General features: G+C 40.0%; 1 long non-coding RNA gene across 1 annotated transcript in view; it reads left to right on the top strand.

Annotated features, from left to right (window-relative positions):
- Nucleotides 1-12,848, top strand: part of LOC116507868 — a 37,198-nt gene extending 24,350 nt beyond the window's left edge. Inside the window, exon 2 of the long non-coding RNA XR_004255244.1 lies at nt 10,524-12,848. This is a non-coding gene — a long non-coding RNA (uncharacterized LOC116507868). The remainder of the gene's footprint in view (nt 1-10,523) is intronic.
- The last annotated feature ends 6,109 nt before the right edge of the window (nt 12,849-18,957 follow it).

Here is an 18,957-nt window from a genome sequence, read left to right as displayed (position 1 = left end):
AGTGTTACATAGTGCATAAACTAAAGAACTGTCTCAATATGCTCCCTCCCCTCTCTCAAACACACAGACACACAAAGTTGCACCAGGAGGATGAAGTTTGAATTCATCCCCATCCCTCCACCGGCAACTTCAGCTAGTCCAGAATGCGGTCCCGCGCGAGTGATTGTGGGTGCACCTCGGTTCGCCCACATAACACCTATCCTCCGCGAGCTGCGCTGGCTACCTGTTGATCTCCGGGTGCGCTTCAAGGTGTACTCTACCACCTACAAAGCCCTTCATGGTAGTGGATCTAGGTACTTGAGAGACCGCCTCCTGCCAATTACCTCCTCACGACCCATTAGATCGCATAGATTGGGCCTCCTCCGAGTTCCATCTGCCAGTCAGTGTCGACTGGCAACTACGCGGAGGAGAGCCTTTTCAGTTGCAGCTCCGACCCTTTGGAACGATCTCCCGTGGAGATTCGTACCCTCACCACCCTCCAGACCTTCCGCACAGCCCTCAAGACCTGGCTATCCCGTCAGGCCTGGGGTTTAAAGATATATTCCATCCCCGCCCGAATGTTGAATGAATGTGCTTACTCTTTTAATTATGTATTGTCCTATATGTCTTTGTATGTTTCCCCTCCTATATAAGTTGTAAGCTGCCCTGAGTCCCCTCAGGGAAAAGGGCGGCCTATAAATAAACTTAACCTAACCTAACCTAACGTACCTTTTCCAGCTGTTTCAGAGAGGATTTCAACTCTGCTCTTGCCTGCCATCATGAAAGAAAAAAAATGTAAAAGGAAAAAGGCAAGAGCTGAGGTCAGGCTGAGCTAGTTGCTGCCAGAATCACCGTGGATGACTCTGCTTAACTGTTTAAAAAGCCTCTAAAAAACATCCTCTACAGGAGGCAGGGAGAACAACGTGCCTCATTTATGTCAGGAATTTTTCGGCTTTTAACCCTTGCTTAGCTCTGCTCGAGTGATCATAAAGTCAGACTAGATGAGGCACCTCGTTCTCCTGCCACCTCCTGTAGAGGCACTTTTTTAGGAGGCTTTTTTTAAACAGTTAAGCACTAAGCAGAGTCATCCATGGTGACTCCATTTTTCCTTTTACATTTTTTTTTCTTTTCATGATGACAATGGTGAGGCTCTGCCTCCCCTGCCTCCCCTGACTGCACGTCCCTGCCTGTGCAGACTTCTGTGCTATGTTACTTAAGGTCAGGGGCATTTTCTGGTTAATAAAAGAAAAAACTGATCTTATTTCAACCGTATACCTGGCTCATATTATTGCTCTTGTTTGCCTGTAAGTGGTTCTTTCTCTCAGGGATGAAAAACATTAAGTGATCCTTCTCTCCACCTGCTCAGAACCTGCTTAGAGCTGTAGAATGTTTTTGTTAGGTGCAAATCCCAGATAAAGGCATGTTCTGATTATCAGAACACTGAAAACCCTTCCAAAGAGCCTTTGAGTTATTGTTTTTGGACAGCTAAAACCTTGGGAGTGAGGATTGTCAATGTTACCTTGAAATATATTTTTTCCTCTTGTCAGAAAGTTATCATTCTGAGCGGATTCAATGGGCCTCAGGGTCTGGGCATCAGGCCAGACTATGTCCTTCAGTAATTATACGATGCTCTTTCAGACTCCCGCCTATCTGAAGGACAAGGCAGGCCCACAGATTTTTTTGCGAAGCAACACAGATAACACCACCTGCAAGCCCTCAAAAGTGGAGGCCAGATCAGGCAGAACATCTTTTGGCAGAGCAAAAATGCAGCGGAACAGGCATCCAGCGAACTTTGTGAACTACTAGAAAGTGATACCATCATCCCGTGACCTTTGAAGGAAGGCTTTTGAAACTTTCCCTTCATCACCCCTCTGGAATTTTTAATTCGTGGTTATGTCCTCATTCTAGAAGCATGTTTAGTTTCTCTCTGAATATTTAAATTGGTGGTTACAGTCTTGAAGAAGTTCAGCAACAAGCTTACTCATTTCACAAACTTCTCCCTCATTAACAGGGCCCTGGGTGCAAGTATTTCCAGGCATCTCATTTATCAAGGGGAAAGTTTAGCCCACATAAAAGAAAGCAAATCTGGATCTGCATCTTCCACAGTGATGAATGGATCAGCCCTGGTTGAGGAGGACTCGGATTTTTGTTACCAAATGTCACATACCCAACAGGGGAGGGTTCCTACTGGCATTGCTACCGACTTGGTTTTGTGAGCCCGTGTGCCAGATGTGTGCTGTGCGCACATGCACAGTTAACTGTAAATTGTCTGCGCATCGCGAAGAACATGAAAATTACTAAAAAACATGGAAATAGCGACTGGGGAACCAGTTCGGGGGCATGGTCAGCCTGGGCGCTTGCCGGGTTTTGCAATCCAGGCCAAATTACCATTACCGGTTGTCCTGAACAGTGTGAATCGATAGAAACCCACCTCTGATACCCAACTATATGCACAGATAGACACATACTGAAGTCACTTTCTTAATGAACCAAAAAGCATTCCAAAACATGAATGCAAGCAAAATAGAAGGACATTGCATAGATACTCATTTTTTTCTGTTGTTCTATTCACCCTTTTAATAGCTGCACCAGAGGTAGTTCAGCAGTACAGCTTTTCCAGCTGTTGAATTGCTTTCTTTTATCTTGTGGCTTTAAGCAAGGATAGACAATCATTTGATCTTATAGTTAAGTGAAGGCTGTATGTGTATAGGCATCCCTTATATGTACTGTATATACATAAACATACATCACATACTTTTTATGCCTCTCATACAGATAGCTGGTTTTCTGCTACTCCTAGCAGCCGGATAACAATGGCATGGTAACCAGCTGCTGGAAGCAGCCAGACTGCTTGCTTATTTGATAATAGTGGCAGCTGGAAATCTAGTAACCAACCAATCAAGATACTGGAAAAATGAGTAAGATTCACTGGAATGCCAATCGGCTGCTCTTTGGAGCTTAAGAAAAAACATGCCATAAAATATATAGTTAATGTTACTGGGTGTCCTAGATATCACTCTCTACATTTTTTCCTGTTGGATTGTTGTCCCGGGTGAACATATTTGCCTGGTCAGATATGAAACAATGAAAGGAAATAAAGGAAATTTATGTAGTCCTCACATATCATGCCTTATATTAGTAAAACGGCTTTTCTGAAAGCCATGTGGGCAGATGAAATTAAGAATACCAGATGTATTTTTAATCATTCTATATTATTGGCAAACGTACTGATAGAAAACAGTTTTTATTTCTAATACTTTCCTAATATGGCTGAGTCTATTCCCCCTCACTTTCCCAAGGATTGCAATGCTTCTTCCAATCTTGAAAAGAAAGAAAGGAGAAAAAGAGGGAGAGAGAGAACCATGTTGCATTGTTAAAGCAAACAGGCTTCAGTATCTGGTGGAACAAATACACAATTGCACACCCGACCTCAATCACCTAAACCCAGCTGGACAAAGACAGAGTGAAAATGCACACAACAGCAAGAGAGAAAACAACTGTTATCTCATCTCAAAAGGGCTCCATTAAGAACAATTCTATGGCCAAGCTTTCTCTGTTTTTTGTAGCATACCATTTCAAAAAGCTGAAAATAGCATTTATTTTCTATGATTTGTGTCTTCCTATTGACTTTCATTTCCCAGGTGTTTTTGAAAAAAAACCAACAGCTGAAATTAAAGTTTCCTTTAAACTTGTTTAAACACCTGCATACCAGCACATCAACTGTGCTTATATTTCAAAAACTCTTACTCAAGTGTTCCTGCAAAACAGCAGAGGGCCCTCAAGTGATCTGCTGAAACAAAAAGGGGGCACTCAAGGGTAGACCAAAAGGCCAGAAGTGTTGGCATAACCTTGGACCAATTAGTCAAAACCCAAGAGTGGTAATCAACACATAATTAGAGTTTACAGATCTGAATTTTTACCATGGGAAGATATAGGAATGATAAGTACATATGGGAGAGATAGAAAACGCCAATAAAAACATCTTCTATTTTTCACTGCATGAAAAAAAAACCTAGATGTAGACTTGGTTGCTGTGTGGGACTCTGAAGATAACTAATGCGGTGAGGACAGGGAAGGTGCACCATGTTGGGAAGTGAAGGCTGGTGTGGATACAAGCTCTCATTAATGTAGATTTGGTCTCTTCCCAAGTCCTATCAAATTCCAGCATCTCAAATAATAGAAAGGAAGTTTCATAATTTGAGCTGAGCTGAAGTGCAGCCAAGCCAGAAGAAAATTACATTTGGAATCCAAAAAGAATGGGACCATGTGATCAATGGGCTGAGGCAGTGATCCAGGAAAAGAGCTAAAGCTCTGTGGATTTTTAACCCAATCTTTGGTTTCCGTGAATTGCTGTTAAGATTAGGGAGTAACATAGCCAGTTTGAAATAATGGGTGTGCTTTTATGGGTGCATTTGCGGGACTAGTGGAGTAACCCTAAGTGGCAACGATAGCATTGACCCAGACTTGTGCACATTATTAAATTATATATTACAACTTTTTTTTAAGTATATGAATGCTGTTAAATCTAATAGACTTAACTGAGGCCAATCATAGTTCAGGGCAGGAGAATGCGTTGGATAGAAAATTATATGACCCAGTGTGGCTTTTTATACATTATTATAAATCATCTAATTAATGAAAATGTTCTAAAGAATTCACTTTCTCCATCCTGAAATAAATTCCTGAGGGAATTAGTCTGAGAAAGAAGGCCTGGATCCAATATATAATTCTCCAAACATACCATATTTTTACATATTTACAGAGACATAAGTGAGACTTTCACTGGGCCTCTGCTATTTTACTAAGTCATTAAACAGGAAAGATTCCAAAAGGAAATTGCTCAGCAGTAAGTACTACTGGAAAATGTTACAGAGGCTGACTCTTTTTAATGAGATTTAGGGGGTGGAGCAGTGGTGGGATTCAAATAATTTAACAACCGGTTCTATGCCCTAATGACCAGCTGGATAGGCGGGCTTGGTGGTCATGTGACCCAGTGGGCATGGCCAAATCAACACCACTCACATTGATGGGCGCTTTGCCTTAGCTGTTACAATGTAATAAGGGTTAACTGGAGAGGTAGTTTCTGTAAGCAGGGCAATAAAGATAAGGCTAGAAACAACACCAGAATGTTTTCTTCCTGCCTTCCTTACAGGATTAGCCCCGTAAAGTGGGAAAAAAATAAATTGAGATTTCTTCCAACAAGCGGTTCTCCGAACTGCTTAGAAAGTTAACAACTGGTTCTCCTGAATAGGTGCGAACTGGCTAAATCCCACCACTGGGGTGGAGGGACAAAAAGCTACACCCTAAAGGATCCTATTCTAAGTGAGTCAAGAGTGCCAAGGCAAAGAGAAATATTATTTGGGGAAAAACAAGATTAACAGAGAAGCACATGCACACACTTTACTTTTTTTTTTTAAATCCTCTGACAAGTTTTCTATAAGCAAGGCCAACAACAACAATTTCAAAATACTTTCATAGGGAAAGAGGAAGAGAGGGAAAATTTCCTGATCAAATATTACGTTTATTCATGATCTCGCTGTATTACGTTGAAGTTCTGGCTTATGTTTTCATTCTTTATCTTGCCAAAGTGCCAAGTTGTTGATGTACAAAGCCTAGGAGACCCCTCTAAATTGTTCTTGTATTCAGGGATGGCTTAACTAATATGTAGACAAAAATACTAAGGGTCTAATGCAGTGGTTCTCAACCTGTGGGTCGGGACCCCTTTGGGGGGTCGAACAACCCTTTCACAGGGGTTGCCTAAGACCGTCGGAAAACACATATTTTAGAAAAAATATGGAAAACATATAATAATGTTATGGTTGGGGGTTACCACAACATGAGGAACTGTATTAAAGGGTTGCGGCATTAAGAAGGTTGAGACCCACTGGTCTAATGTAATATAATCCCTCCTAAAATAATCTATAATAATATACATTGCAAGTTACATAATTATCTCTTCATGCAAAGGATGTTTATCTCATTTTATTCATTTATATGATTTTGAAAGTCCTCTTCCAAGGCACTGCAGCAAAGACAGAAACTATTATAACAACAAATACAATTCAGTTTGAAGAAACAGCAGAACTGTAGAAACTGTAAGTCAAAAAAGTGTAACAGAAAAGGGGATAACTCAGCAATTTTAAGCCTAACATGTTCTTTCTTGATAAAGACTGTAATGTTGAGTCAATTAAACTGGGAGGGAGGGTGTTTCAAAGTTGGGATTCCACGAGAAAAAAACTTTTTTCAGATAGATAGATAAGACTACATACATACATACATACATACATACATACATACATACATACATACCAGGGGTGGGTTTCTCGCCCCGTTCCAACCGGTTCAGTTGGAACGGGGCCGGCGGCGTCCTCGTGCACGCGTGCAGTGCACGCATGTGTACTAGCGTCTGTGAGATGCTCCAGCTGCTCCTGGAGGATCGTGCAGGCGCTGTATGCGTCCTGCGCATGCATAAAGCTCAGAACTCGTCAAAACCGGGTAAGAAACGTGGGCAGGTGGGTGGACCCTTCGGTGTTCCCGGAAGTTACTTATTTCCGGGTTCGCCGACCAACCGGTTTGCAGGGACCGCCACGAACCGCCTGAAACCCACCCCTGATACATACATACATACATCATTTACCAAAAGGATTTGGACAATGACCTTATTTCAAAATAAGGAATTGCTTCTCAGCTGTTCAGGATTTTTAAACTACCAGCACTCTAAATTAGACTTAGAAGCAAATAGATCTATCTTCCCCAACCTGCAGCCTCCCCAGTCATGTTGAAATTCAGTTGCTATGGCTAAAGAAAATGCTGGGTGGTGTAAGGTACTGGGTTCCCAGAATCCATGCCAGATTTCAATTTAGTCAAGCCATTCTCTTCGGACGCTGAAAGAGGGGCAGGAACTAGTGTAGGAATTCAAGACAGTAAACAGACCACAACTTACTTGCAGGAAGTTCTTGGAGTGATTCAGTAAATATAGTTTAAGTCATCATTACCATACATTGATTACTGCTGAAGCCAAAATTACCACAGCTGATAATTCTGGGGAGTTGAAGTCAGGGGTGGGTTCCTGCCAGTTCTAACCTCTACTATAGAAGAGGTTCCACAAATCTACAGTGCTGTTTAGAACCGGTTCCAGCTCCCCACCCCTGCCCGTCCACACATCATCAAGATGAAGAGCGAGAGGAGGAATTCTGGGAGTTGAAGTCCACAAGTCTTAAAGCTGTCAAGTTTGAACACCCCTGGGTTTTTTTCCTAAAGGGTTAGGGGTGCAAGGGTCTTGTAACTTGACAGCTTTAAGACTTGCACACTTCAATGCCAGAGTTCCTGAGCTCACATGACTGGATGAGGAATTCTGGGAGTTGAAGTCCACAAGTCTTACAGCTGTCAAGTTTGAACATCCCTGGGGTTTCTTCCTAAAGGGTTAGGGATGCAAGGGTCTTGTAACTTGACAGCTTTAAAGCTTGCATGCTTCAAATGCCAGAGTTTCTGAGCCAACATTTTGGTTGCTAAGCAAGAGCGTTGTTAAGTGAGTTTCATCACATTTTCAAGTTGGCCACATCTACCCAGTCACATGGCTGGCAAGCCACTCCCACCCAGTCACGTGGCCGGCAAGCCATTCCCACAAAGCAGGCCACATCTACAGAAGAGATTCTAAATTTTTTTGAAACCCACTACTGGTTGAAGTCTACATCACCTAGAGCAGGGTCTTCAAACCTGACAACTTTAAGATTTGCTGTCTGGGGAATTCTGAGAGTTGAAGTCCACAGGTGTTAAAGTTGCCAAGTTTGGAGACCCTGACCTAGAGTGAAGAATGCAGTAGGTAACCTGTGCAATTCTTTTGGAATTGGAATGAAATGGCTTTCCCAGACTAAACCAAAATGCTAAGATCTTACTTTGCTTGAATGTTCACTTATGATGAGTGCTGTTAAAATTCTTCATATCTTGGAGTAAAATTTCTCCTTGCCATAGTCAAATGCATAACCTTAAATATAATCAAAATTACAGTAGGTTAAAGCTAAGCTCTTATATTCTTAAATCCCATCAGCCTATATGTGCATTTAGGATTTGGGGAGTCATTTGTTTATCACCTGACCAGGCATTCCATTTGCTATTTTAAGGATAGTTTCCCCAGCATGCCATTTTTCAGCACTTCACTTTTCCACTGTTTGAGTGAACTCTATATCTAAATTGGTATCATCATTACACATTCATGGAATTTGGGACATGACAGCATTTTTGATGAAGAACATTTCTCCTCCCCCCAAAAGAGTACTGTATGTCATAAGTAGGGCTAGGCCAGCAGTATTTCCATTTTCAAACATAAAGACAAAAGATTTGCATGTTTCATCCTTAGGGCTGTAAGATTAGGTTGAAAATGAACATGCTTAAGGGAAAGAAAATAGACACATATCCAGCTCTTGTAGTTTTGCTGGCTTAGCAAGAAGAACTAGAGGGTTGCATCAGACAGGTTATTCTTAAGAAGATCAGAAGAATACTTTGAGGAACAGATAAGAATCAACACCTTGCTGTAATTCATATTCTGTCATCTGGCATGAAAGTTAACCCTTAACCTTGGCTGATGTTGGTCTTGCTTTTAACACTGTGCAGTTCAATTAGAATGCACATCAAAACTGACCAGCTGTTTCAGCATCTCCTGCACAATAAGCTGATTTCATTAACTGCTGCTGGTGGGTTTCAGATTTTCTATTGAAAATCTATTGATTTTCTATTTTCTGTTGAAGTAGCTGTGCTGACCTTCTGCCCTCCATAAAATATGTATGTCTGTATAAGCATTGAATGTCCAGCAATACAGTTTTACATAGTCATAAAAATATGTCCCCAATTAGAGTTAAGTATATTCAAAGCCAGATCTATCTGTCTGTCTGTCTCTCTGTCTGTCTGTCTCTCTGTCTGTCTGTCTGTCTGTCTGTCTGTCTGTCTCTATATCTATCTATCTATCTATCTATCTATCTATCTATCTATCTATCTACCTACCTACCTACCTACCTACCTACCTACCTACCTACCTACCTATCTACACACACACACACACACTTTTATTAAGTAGAAGTTGGATTTCAGTTTACAGTTATGCCAAAACATTGGCCTAAGAAAGTAAAAAATGTTTAGCTATGGGTTTTCCCCCACAATATTTGTTTCTTTATTTGTAAAGTATTTACAACCTCCCCAAATTCATGATGCACAGTAGTATTGAGGCTTTCAACTGCACTATAGCTTATTTAGTGATTTATAGCATTTTAAGTATGCTAACTAATGTTGTGTCAAAATAACAGTAATGAGGGTAGGTTTTATTTTATTTACTTCTAATTATTTAAATTTAGATGCTGCTCATCTCACTGATGAGGGATTCTGGGTGACTTTTTCAATTCATTAATTGTTGTACCTTAACTTGTCCTGCAGCAAACTGTTAAGGCAGCACCTCTCATTTGTCTCGTTCTCTTTCCCAAAGTGGGATACAATCCATCTGGTTGGACCTCTGAAAAGCTTTCACCTGCTGTACTACAGTATGAGCAGTAAGCTTGTGAACAAATTGAAGACATGCCAATTTCATTAGAAAGTCCATCCTTATCTTGGTGACTATAAGCTATTTGGAAAAATGGTTTTTTACAGCTCTCCTTTTCCAATTTCCAATAAAATAAATTCTTGTCTTGCGCCATGGAGAATAATTTTTATGACACTCAAACTAAGAAACCATTTAACACAAAAAACTAAAATTCTAAATACATTTCTTATTATTATAAATCTTATTGATTTTTGCGAGCCAAGGTGGCGCAGTGGTTAAATGCAGCACTGCAGGCTACTGCTAGATCAGCAGTTCAGCGGTTCAAATCTCACCGGCTCAGGGTTGACTCAGCCTTCCATCCTTCCGAGGTGGGTAAAATGAGGACCCAGATTGTTGGGGGCAATATGCTGACTCTCTGTAAACCACTTAGAGAGGGCTGAAAGCCCTATGAAGCGGTATATAAGTCTACTGCTATTGCTATTGTCTAAGAGAGTAAACAAACTTAGAAGCAGTCAGTAAGAGGGTTGCATATGCATGACTGTGCTCCCAGATTAGGAAGTGAAGGTTCTCTAATTCAGAATCGGGCTGAAATCTGAATAAGCAATTAAGTGTCACATTTTCACATTTTTATTTGAGTGGAAGCAGTTTAACCTATGAACACCTGCACATCAAAACCTGTGAAAAGGATTGTATTAGCAAAGTCATTTTTGATCTGTTTACTCTGCATTCAATAATATTTGCATCTTCTTTTGTTCTTATATTCCAAGGTACATGACAACTGGAAGCAAACAATATATTAAAAAGCAGTAAGCATGGCTTTAGGTGAAACCATTGAACCTAAAATCAAAGCCAAGTTAAATAAAGCCATATACATTTGAACTCCAAGCCAAAAGTTTTGCTCTTGGTTGAATATGGGCTGAATCTGAGACACAGCCAATATTCTGGTTGCATCTTTAAATGGAATAGGCCATACTTTCCTGCTTTTATGAATTAATAACAAATGCATATATTATTACAGGATCCAGATGTTACTTGAAGAATGTTTTCCTTTGATGGATCAACACTGAGTGGCTTGGAGGAGGAAGTCTGCATTTGCCAGTTGCTCTGAAGTTCATGTTCTACAATTCCTCAGAGCAATGCTTCATCCTGTCAAAATTTTAGGGACAGAATATGTTTTCCATTGGCTTAAATGTGAAAGTAAATGAAGCAATCTCAACAATGTTCTTCAAACGTACTGGTTGGATGCATGCAGGGGCAATAGGATTGTTATTTTAATTGCAGTTCTAATCACAGTTTAGGGTTTAACTGCCTGGCATCATTTCTTGGGTGTCAAGAAGCTAAGCTAAATGAGGTTGGACAACTAGACATTTCCAAAGCTATATGTTGGAAGAAGAAGAAGACGACTCTGGCAAATCACTTTCATATGAAACATAATAACTTGCCATTGTCATGCAATCATTAGGAGTCAAATTCAACTCAACAAAAATGTTACCTTTTAATCTATTTTGGACATACAAGGAAAAATTAGCCTGGACAACTGCAAAGACTTGAGACAAATTCCTTCCTTCCCAAGCTGATGGGCTGATGCTATTTTCGCAGCCTTTAGTAACTTTCCTTTGAGGATCTTCCTCATGTCCCCAAATAGCATGGAATTTTCAGTGCTCAGTTAGACTTGTGTTTTTTTTTTCAGCATGAAAAGTTGGCTCAGGAGAATATGATTTGGAATGGAGAAAAAAAAATAGGGAGGAGAACTGAACTTTTTCCTTGCTCATTATTTCAGTGCTCTTAACTGCTGTTTTCAAGGCTTTTATCTCCATGAAATCATTTGAGAGCAAGGGAGACAAAGTCCTTAGGGCAGTCTGGAGAAGGAAGATGACACACACAGTGAAATAATTAAGTCCCCTGTTCTATCATTTCTTTGCTCACCCTTTCAGACTTTTCATGCAAATAATCAGAGTTACAGATAATCTTCACTTTAAACCTGCAATTGGGATAGGCAATTTCATTGCCGAGCAACATGGTTGTTAAGTGAAACATCATGTGACAATGCCAGACTTATGGCATCTGTTCCATTGCAGTCACAAAATGCAGCATCACATACGCATGACTTGGAACATACTACCAGCTTGTCCAGTGACTTTGCTTTTGGGAAGCTATTTGTGAAGTGCCCAAATGGCAACCACATAATTGCAGGGACACACAACAGCTGTAAGTTTGAGAACTAGTTCATAAAGTTACTTTGTTACTCCCATTGTAAGTTTGAACAGTCATTAAGCAGTCAGAGCAGTCCTTAACCTGCATTTGGCCCCAAAATAGCCTCAGACTGCACCATTTGTACAGAGCATTCCTCAAAACTGTAAGGACTACAAAAGCTACAACTGCCCTTTGGGTGCAATGGAGTTCTGACATCATCTTGTGAACATAAATCAGTGCAACCCAAAATCTGATAACTGTTGACAAGTCAACTGGAATCATTAATTTGCAAATGCAGAACATAAACCTAGTCAGAGAGACATATTAATTTATTTTCACCAAAAAAAGGAAAAAAGTTACATCTTTTGTGATTTCAGTCAAGGTTTAGTATGCTGAATTCTAACCCTGGACTTGCTTTTTAAACCACTAAAGCACTACTGACATACTTTCAGTTTTCACTGTAACATAGTCATAAGAAGCTGCCTTATAGTCATGCAGACTTGTTTGCTTGTTATTCACTGGTAGTAATTTTGTACATGTCAGGAACAATCTTTTCAACCCTGACAATCTCTAAGATGGGTATATCAGAAATTAAATTTGACACATGTACTAGAACAAACAGTAATTCTTCTGTAATTACAACTCCTTTTATCAGAAATATAGCTTGATCACACTAGCAATAGCAATAGCACTTAGCCTTACCGGTATATACTGATTCACAGTGCTTTACAGCCCTCTCTAAGCTGTTTACAGAGTCAGCGTATTGCCCCCAACAATCTGAGTTTTCATTTAATGACGTTGCAAGGAGGGAAGATTGAGTCAACCTTCAGCTAGTGAGACTTGAACTGCCGAACTGCTGGCAGCCAGTCAGCAGAAGTAGCCTGCAGTACTGCATTCTAACCACCATGCCGCCATTTTACCACCAGATAGATATTGTTGGTAAATCAACTCTCATTACTTATTTATTTATTAAATTTATATGCCACCCGTCTCCACAATAAGGTAACTATGAGAGGCTTACTTGGATCACAAACAGATTTTGTTTTGTTTCTGAGCAATAATAAAACTGAGTATAAATAGAAGAATCTTATTCATTTAACTCACAATACAAATAATAAACATGTAAAAGAACAGAAAGGTGATTCATTTTAATGCTAAGTATATGACTCAAAAAGAATCTAGGTTTTGCAACTACTGTACATTAAGGTGACCAATATATTAGTACAATTTATACTGTTTAATACAATTTATACTGTTTAATACAATTTATACTGTTTAATACGATTTATACTGTTCTCCTGGCTCTCATCTATTGCAATCTTGATATCGTTTATCATGGTGATGGCTACCTGTTCATAGCTAATGCATATTAAAAGGATGTATTCCTGCCTAAAATCATCTGATTTTGAAAAGCTAAGCATGCTCAAACCCGCTCAGTATTTGGATGACATGAAGAATTCCCAGGCTTTAGTAAATTAAATGGAAAAGGCCCATCCCAGAAGATGACAATGGTAAAGCATATTGATGTCAGTGCCAAGAAAATTACATGGATTTGTCCATTTAGTCCTCAGAAACTGGGCTTTACGTTAGGATGTTTTTATTGCTTTATCTTACATATTCTCCAAATCATGCATGAGAAATTTCACCATTTTCCTGGTAGCTGGTGCCTTAAGCTGTTATGCTTAGGGCTCAGAAGTAGGATTCCATAAATAGCTTATTGTGATAGCACAAATCACAAAAGCACTGCTACATGATGTCTGCATTGTTCCTTCTCACAAAAGAAGCTCCTCTGTGATTGATACCTACCTATCAGCTTGATGCTTTCTTCAGATTTGCCCGGAGGCATACATGAGGCTGGGACTGTCACAAATAAACCCTAAAATGGAGCAAATTTATCAAAGCAATTGCTGCAGACAAAAATGGAAGAGCCAGCTCATTGTGATATGTCCTTGGAGAAATTCTGTAATCATCAATGCATGACTGCCATGTATTGGCTGAACTTCCAGTGATTGGGGCAATAAAGATATTTCTACGTATGCTGTAGATTAAGACAGAATGCAAAGGAGACCTTCATCTCATCTATGTAATAATCCATTAGGTCTTGGAGAACACAATTGCAAATATGTCCCATAGATTCCCCTGTAATGGCTACAACAATGTCTGTTGGAATAATCAATCCCTCTTTAGCAACGTATTATCGTTTGCTGAATTTAGGGTGTAACGATAAACAGGGTTGCAGAAAGAGGGAGGGAGCTCATGCCATAAATTTCAGCTTTGGGGGATTTTCCTCCCCAAAGATTGACTTGTTTGTGACTCCACTCAAGCAATATGCTACCAAAAATACACTCTGTGTGTGTTTGTGGTTTTTGGGGACCTTTTCACACCTCAGAGCTAATGGCTAGGCTGTGAATATTCCCATGGCAACAGAATCATGAACATTCAACCCAGCACTGTTTGAAGATATCTATCAACCCCGGTATCTCATTGAATGGAGCAGCTTCTGTCTGCAAATGATACTACATTAATGCCATGACGGTGTGCGAATACCAGGTAAAATTTCATCAGGGTTGTGTTTTCCACTCTCCTTCTTGTGTCGCGGGATCAATTTTGTAGCGGGGGGGGGGGGTTTCTCATGAAAGATACAGGAAACCTGTGGTACCAGGGGCTAGCAACTGCGATTTTTCAGGATGTTGCTGCATATGCTTCCTTCATTTTCTTTTTTAATTAAAAAGTTAAACACGGCCCAAATATCATAAGATCTTATGCAAGAAGGCATAAGAGATCTTGAGAACTTGGCCTATCTTGCGGAATTTCAGCCATTAAAAAAAAGAGAGAGAGAGACAATGGATACCGACAGTTTCTGTTTTTCCACCCCTCACTAAGGAAAGTGAAGCTGTTACTTGTTTGGAAACAGTCTATTGTCAGATTCCTGCTAAAGGGCAGCCCAGCTCTCATAGGAATCTTTGTTTTGAAATGTTCACGTCCTTCTAGTCTAGTACTGTCATTTTGATTGGCAATGGCTTTCCAGTCTAAGGGGCTTCCATGTCACCATTGTTTTCAAGCTTCAATCCTTCAAAAGTAGTTTGAAAGCAGTCTGTGCCCCCCTCCCCTTTCATTTCCTCCAGTTCAGAAACCCGCAAAACCAGGAATAAAAATCAAATTCCTGTCTTAAGCTTCGGGCCTTAACAGTAACAGGCATCCACTCGACCTGCCTTCCACGTAAGAGGAAAAGAAAGGAAACAATTAAAAAAAATAATTAAGCAGTCTGGTGGTTTTCTCATTCTGTTCATCTCCGGGGAAACAGTGAATTTTCTCCGACTCACCCTTTGTTGCTTGCCTAGGCTACTGAAGTGGACAGGGGATGCTGGCAGCATTAGCAGTAGCAGGAGGGTGTCAGAAAGGCTGGGAGTGAGCCTGAGGTGAAGCAAAAATTCTCCCCTTCAGAAAAATGCTCTGCCTCCCCCCTCCAGCTCCAAAGAGCTGCAGCATTCCAGCTCAAAACCAGCTCCAGAAGGCTCACTTCCTGATCCGCTCAAATGTGGCATGAACTTCATCTCTTGCCTGACCCACAGCTAAGGCTGCTTAAAATCCTCTTTAGCTGTTCCACTTATAAAGTAGCATTTTCCTCCCCCCACTCCCGCCCCTTGATCTGATTTTCACGATGGAACTCGACTAGCACGTTTCACTGATAATGTGGATTACTAACACAGCCAAGACTAGTATCTGCTCTGCTCCTACTGGCCCATTTAGAATGCCACAGGCATGCCATATGCCTTTCTGCTGGCTAGGGGCTCTCTGGCTGTTTTGGCTTGGTCTGCAGGAGAGATGGACACCTGGCTTGTGCAGAGGCATCTGCCCAGGTAATGCATGACTAGTGCTTTCTGAAGCACATGCAATGCGCCTCTTTACGAACATGGATCTAGTGCTCTTTTGAAAAGAGAGGTAGACTCGTAATTACAAAACAGTCCTAGTGCTCTCTCAAGCACAAAAAATTGATTTAAACGGAGAAAGAGGGCGATGGTTTGCCACTTCTGTGTTGCAAGTTCAGTCACTATTGCATGGATTTCATGTTTTTTCCTCTGCTTGGAGTAAAAAGAGAATTTGCAAGGCCATACATGCATTTTGCTGTTCTGATTTGTTTTTAATTACTTGGCAAGCTGCAGGGGAGGATTACTCCATTGCAGCTTCATGCAATTCACAGGCTATTTATTTCTGGGAGCTGCTGGCCATGATATCAGAATTGAATTCACTGCCATCTCTGCCATTCCTTTTCAATACCTTTCAATAGCAGAGCTTGGCAGTACATCCCATGCTTCTCTGCTCTTTGTACCAGTCAACCAGCTTTTTGGGGGGGTGCAGATGTTGAACCTATTTTCAGAAATGTACCATCTTGACATGGAACTAGATGTTACCACCTCTTTCCATTCTCTTCTTCATGACTAGGATTGCTTCCTGGAAATACTGTTCCATGTTTTCTACAGAAATGCTGCAAGGATGGGATGAAATATTATTGTCAGGTTCAGACAATATTGCACTGAAAAAAGAAAAAAAAAATACTGCCTCTCCCATCATGGCGCCCTCCAGATGTGTTAGATTACATCATCCCAGCTGTTTGTGCTGGTTGGGAGCGATGGAAATTATAGAGCAAGGGTTGAAACATCTCACTTCTGTCAAAGCAAACCGTGACCTTGTTTCCCCGTGACTCTCTCAGAATTGTTTTTCTTTATCCCTTTAATGCCTTTTTTTCCTCTCGGCACATTCAAGAGTTCTTTTGTTGCTAGGTAACCTTCTGATTTAGCAGCACAGGATGAATGTCCCTGCTGGGAAATGGAAGGATACAATTAGTTATGAGAAGCCTTACAGCCTGGGGATGTCTCAAAAGCAGGCAAGACTGAAGAGTGCCAACTAGGCATCACATACATTCCCTCTCAAGGAAGGAGGTCTCTGGGCACCAATGACTAGACTACCGGGCGTCATCATATTACATGTAGGCAGATTTGTTCCTGAGGATTAGATTTTCAGCTCAACAACTGGGGCCAAAGCCAGAGGTTTGCTATACATTTCATACTCAACTCTGCTGATTACACCCTGATAAGAGAATTGGTTTTCCAGACGTGCAGCTGGCAGCCGCGTGGTCTTTTCAGGCAATTCCTGGTCAGCAGCTCTGAGAGTTTCATCTTTGTTCTTTATGATCATGTTTGCTAGCTAGAAAATTCTGTACATTAACTCTCCGGAAATTTATAACCAGCTTCCTCTGGCTGCCAAGATGAGCTGTAGGCTTTTGGCAGCTACAGAGCCTGACCCCAGCCACCACCTCCTTTTTCTGTTCAGTCTGGGCACTTCACAGCTTGCACATCCCTAATTTGTTTAAGAATTTTACTAGGCCAAGAGACTGATGCCAAGCATCGGACAGTAGGAGTTTCTTCCATTTATTTAAGGGCCCTTGGTTTGGAGTTTTATAATCTTACATTGCTTCAAAAACACAGAAAGTACAGAACTGACAGCCTTTAGTTTTCATAGATTATTCAAGCTGGTTCACTATTCGTAGAAATTGCATGGAAATTGCTCTTCTAGAACATCTAAAGAGGCATCCTCTCCTTTTACAGACAAATGAGAGTAGCAACAAAATATAAGATAGTGAACAGTTTTAACAAATCAGTCTCTCTGTAATATGAAAGAACACTGTTCTTTTAGAAATGCAACTATTGGACATCTCCTTTTATAGCATAACAACAGCTAATATAATGTTTGAAGTTAACAGAAGTTAACTAGTTGCAAACAGACATTCCAGAGATATGATCTCAAAACAAAGGCAGTATTTTCTATTAATCAATCAGCTTGCACATAAATATTATTATGGCAGAGATTTTGTGATATCTTAGAATAATATTTTGTATTGTTGATATTATAGTAGTGAATTCATTAGTAAGGTAATGACTATGATAAGTAAATTAGTAGATGCAGCAGATTTTTTCTTTGTATATGTATTTTGTAATTTTTCTTGTCCTTTAAGACTAAAGATTGTTATACATGTCTAAACTAAATAAATAAGTACTTTTTTAAAAAGAAAAAGGCAAAGCCTAAGCAGTTTTACAGTGAAAACATTTCTAATGCCTGAAACTGTGAGTACTGTTTACATTTTAAAGACTTCAGTTTGCCTTAAGCAGTGGAAATATAATTAGCACCATGAACTAGGTACATCCATTCTGTGTCAGGATTTACTCTTTATAAATTAAAATCTTAAAGAATTGAACAAAATAAAATATTCAGTTTAATTTATCTCTGCAAAATTATGCCAACCAGTCTTTCTTTCTATCTTTCTTTTTCTTTCTTTCTTTTTCTTCCTTCCTTCTTCTCTCTCTTCCTTCCCCTCTCTCTCTCCCCCTCTCCCTCTCTCTTTTTACAGTTTTAAAAACAGGTACATAGTATTAAATGTTAAATTTAGATAAGGTTTGTTGTAATATGAAAATTGACTTATAGCAAGGCAGATGATAACCGCTTAGAGTCCCCCACTTAATTTGAGGCAGTGGATAGTATACACAAGTGCAAGTTACCTAAATGATTTCAGCTGTTTAGTTTGAGTTAAAGTGACTTAACTGACTCTGGCAAGGGGATCCTTCCTATTCCCAAGAACGGATCCTTTTAACTGAAAGGTTAGCAAAGTTTCGTTGAAGGGACTCTGGAAACATACAACCAGTCTAGAAATCAGAGGTTGATGAGGTTTGAGAGCAACAGTTTTATATTACTGTATATTGAAAAGCTAACAGTAAGTTTCTGTTCACAGAAACATTCAAAGATCTGATGTTAATCTTTAAGTTCCTAAATGGCTTGTGATGGGTTAGTTGAAGGATTATTTTTGATTTATACATTCTTGGCCTTACCTTAAGATCTCTTTCAGGAGTTCAGTGCTGATGGTATTTCGTAGATATTTGTAGATATTATCTAGATATTTTGGGATTGCACACAAGGAGCCTATTATTATTGGTATTATCTTTCCTTTTGTCACAGTTGCTCTACTTCTATTTGCAGGTCTTTATATATTGTTATTTTCTCCAATTTCTCCTCTTCTATTCAACTGTCTCCAGGTACTGCCATGTCCACTACCCATTTTTTTTTTTTTTTTTTTGCCTTTCTTGTTCACAATAGTTAAGTCTGGATAGTTATGTGGCAGCTGCTTGTCTGTTTGAATTCTAAAGTGCCAGAGCATTTTTTGCTTCTTCATTTTCTACTATACTTTTGGTCTCTTTTGTAGTCCCACC

The sequence above is a fragment of the Thamnophis elegans genome, chromosome 4 (assembly GCF_009769535.1).
Source record: "Thamnophis elegans isolate rThaEle1 chromosome 4, rThaEle1.pri, whole genome shotgun sequence".
Classification (NCBI taxonomy): Eukaryota; Metazoa; Chordata; class Lepidosauria; order Squamata; family Colubridae; genus Thamnophis; species Thamnophis elegans.
Note: the sequence above shows the minus strand (reverse complement) of the source record. Positions and strands in the feature narration are given on the sequence as shown.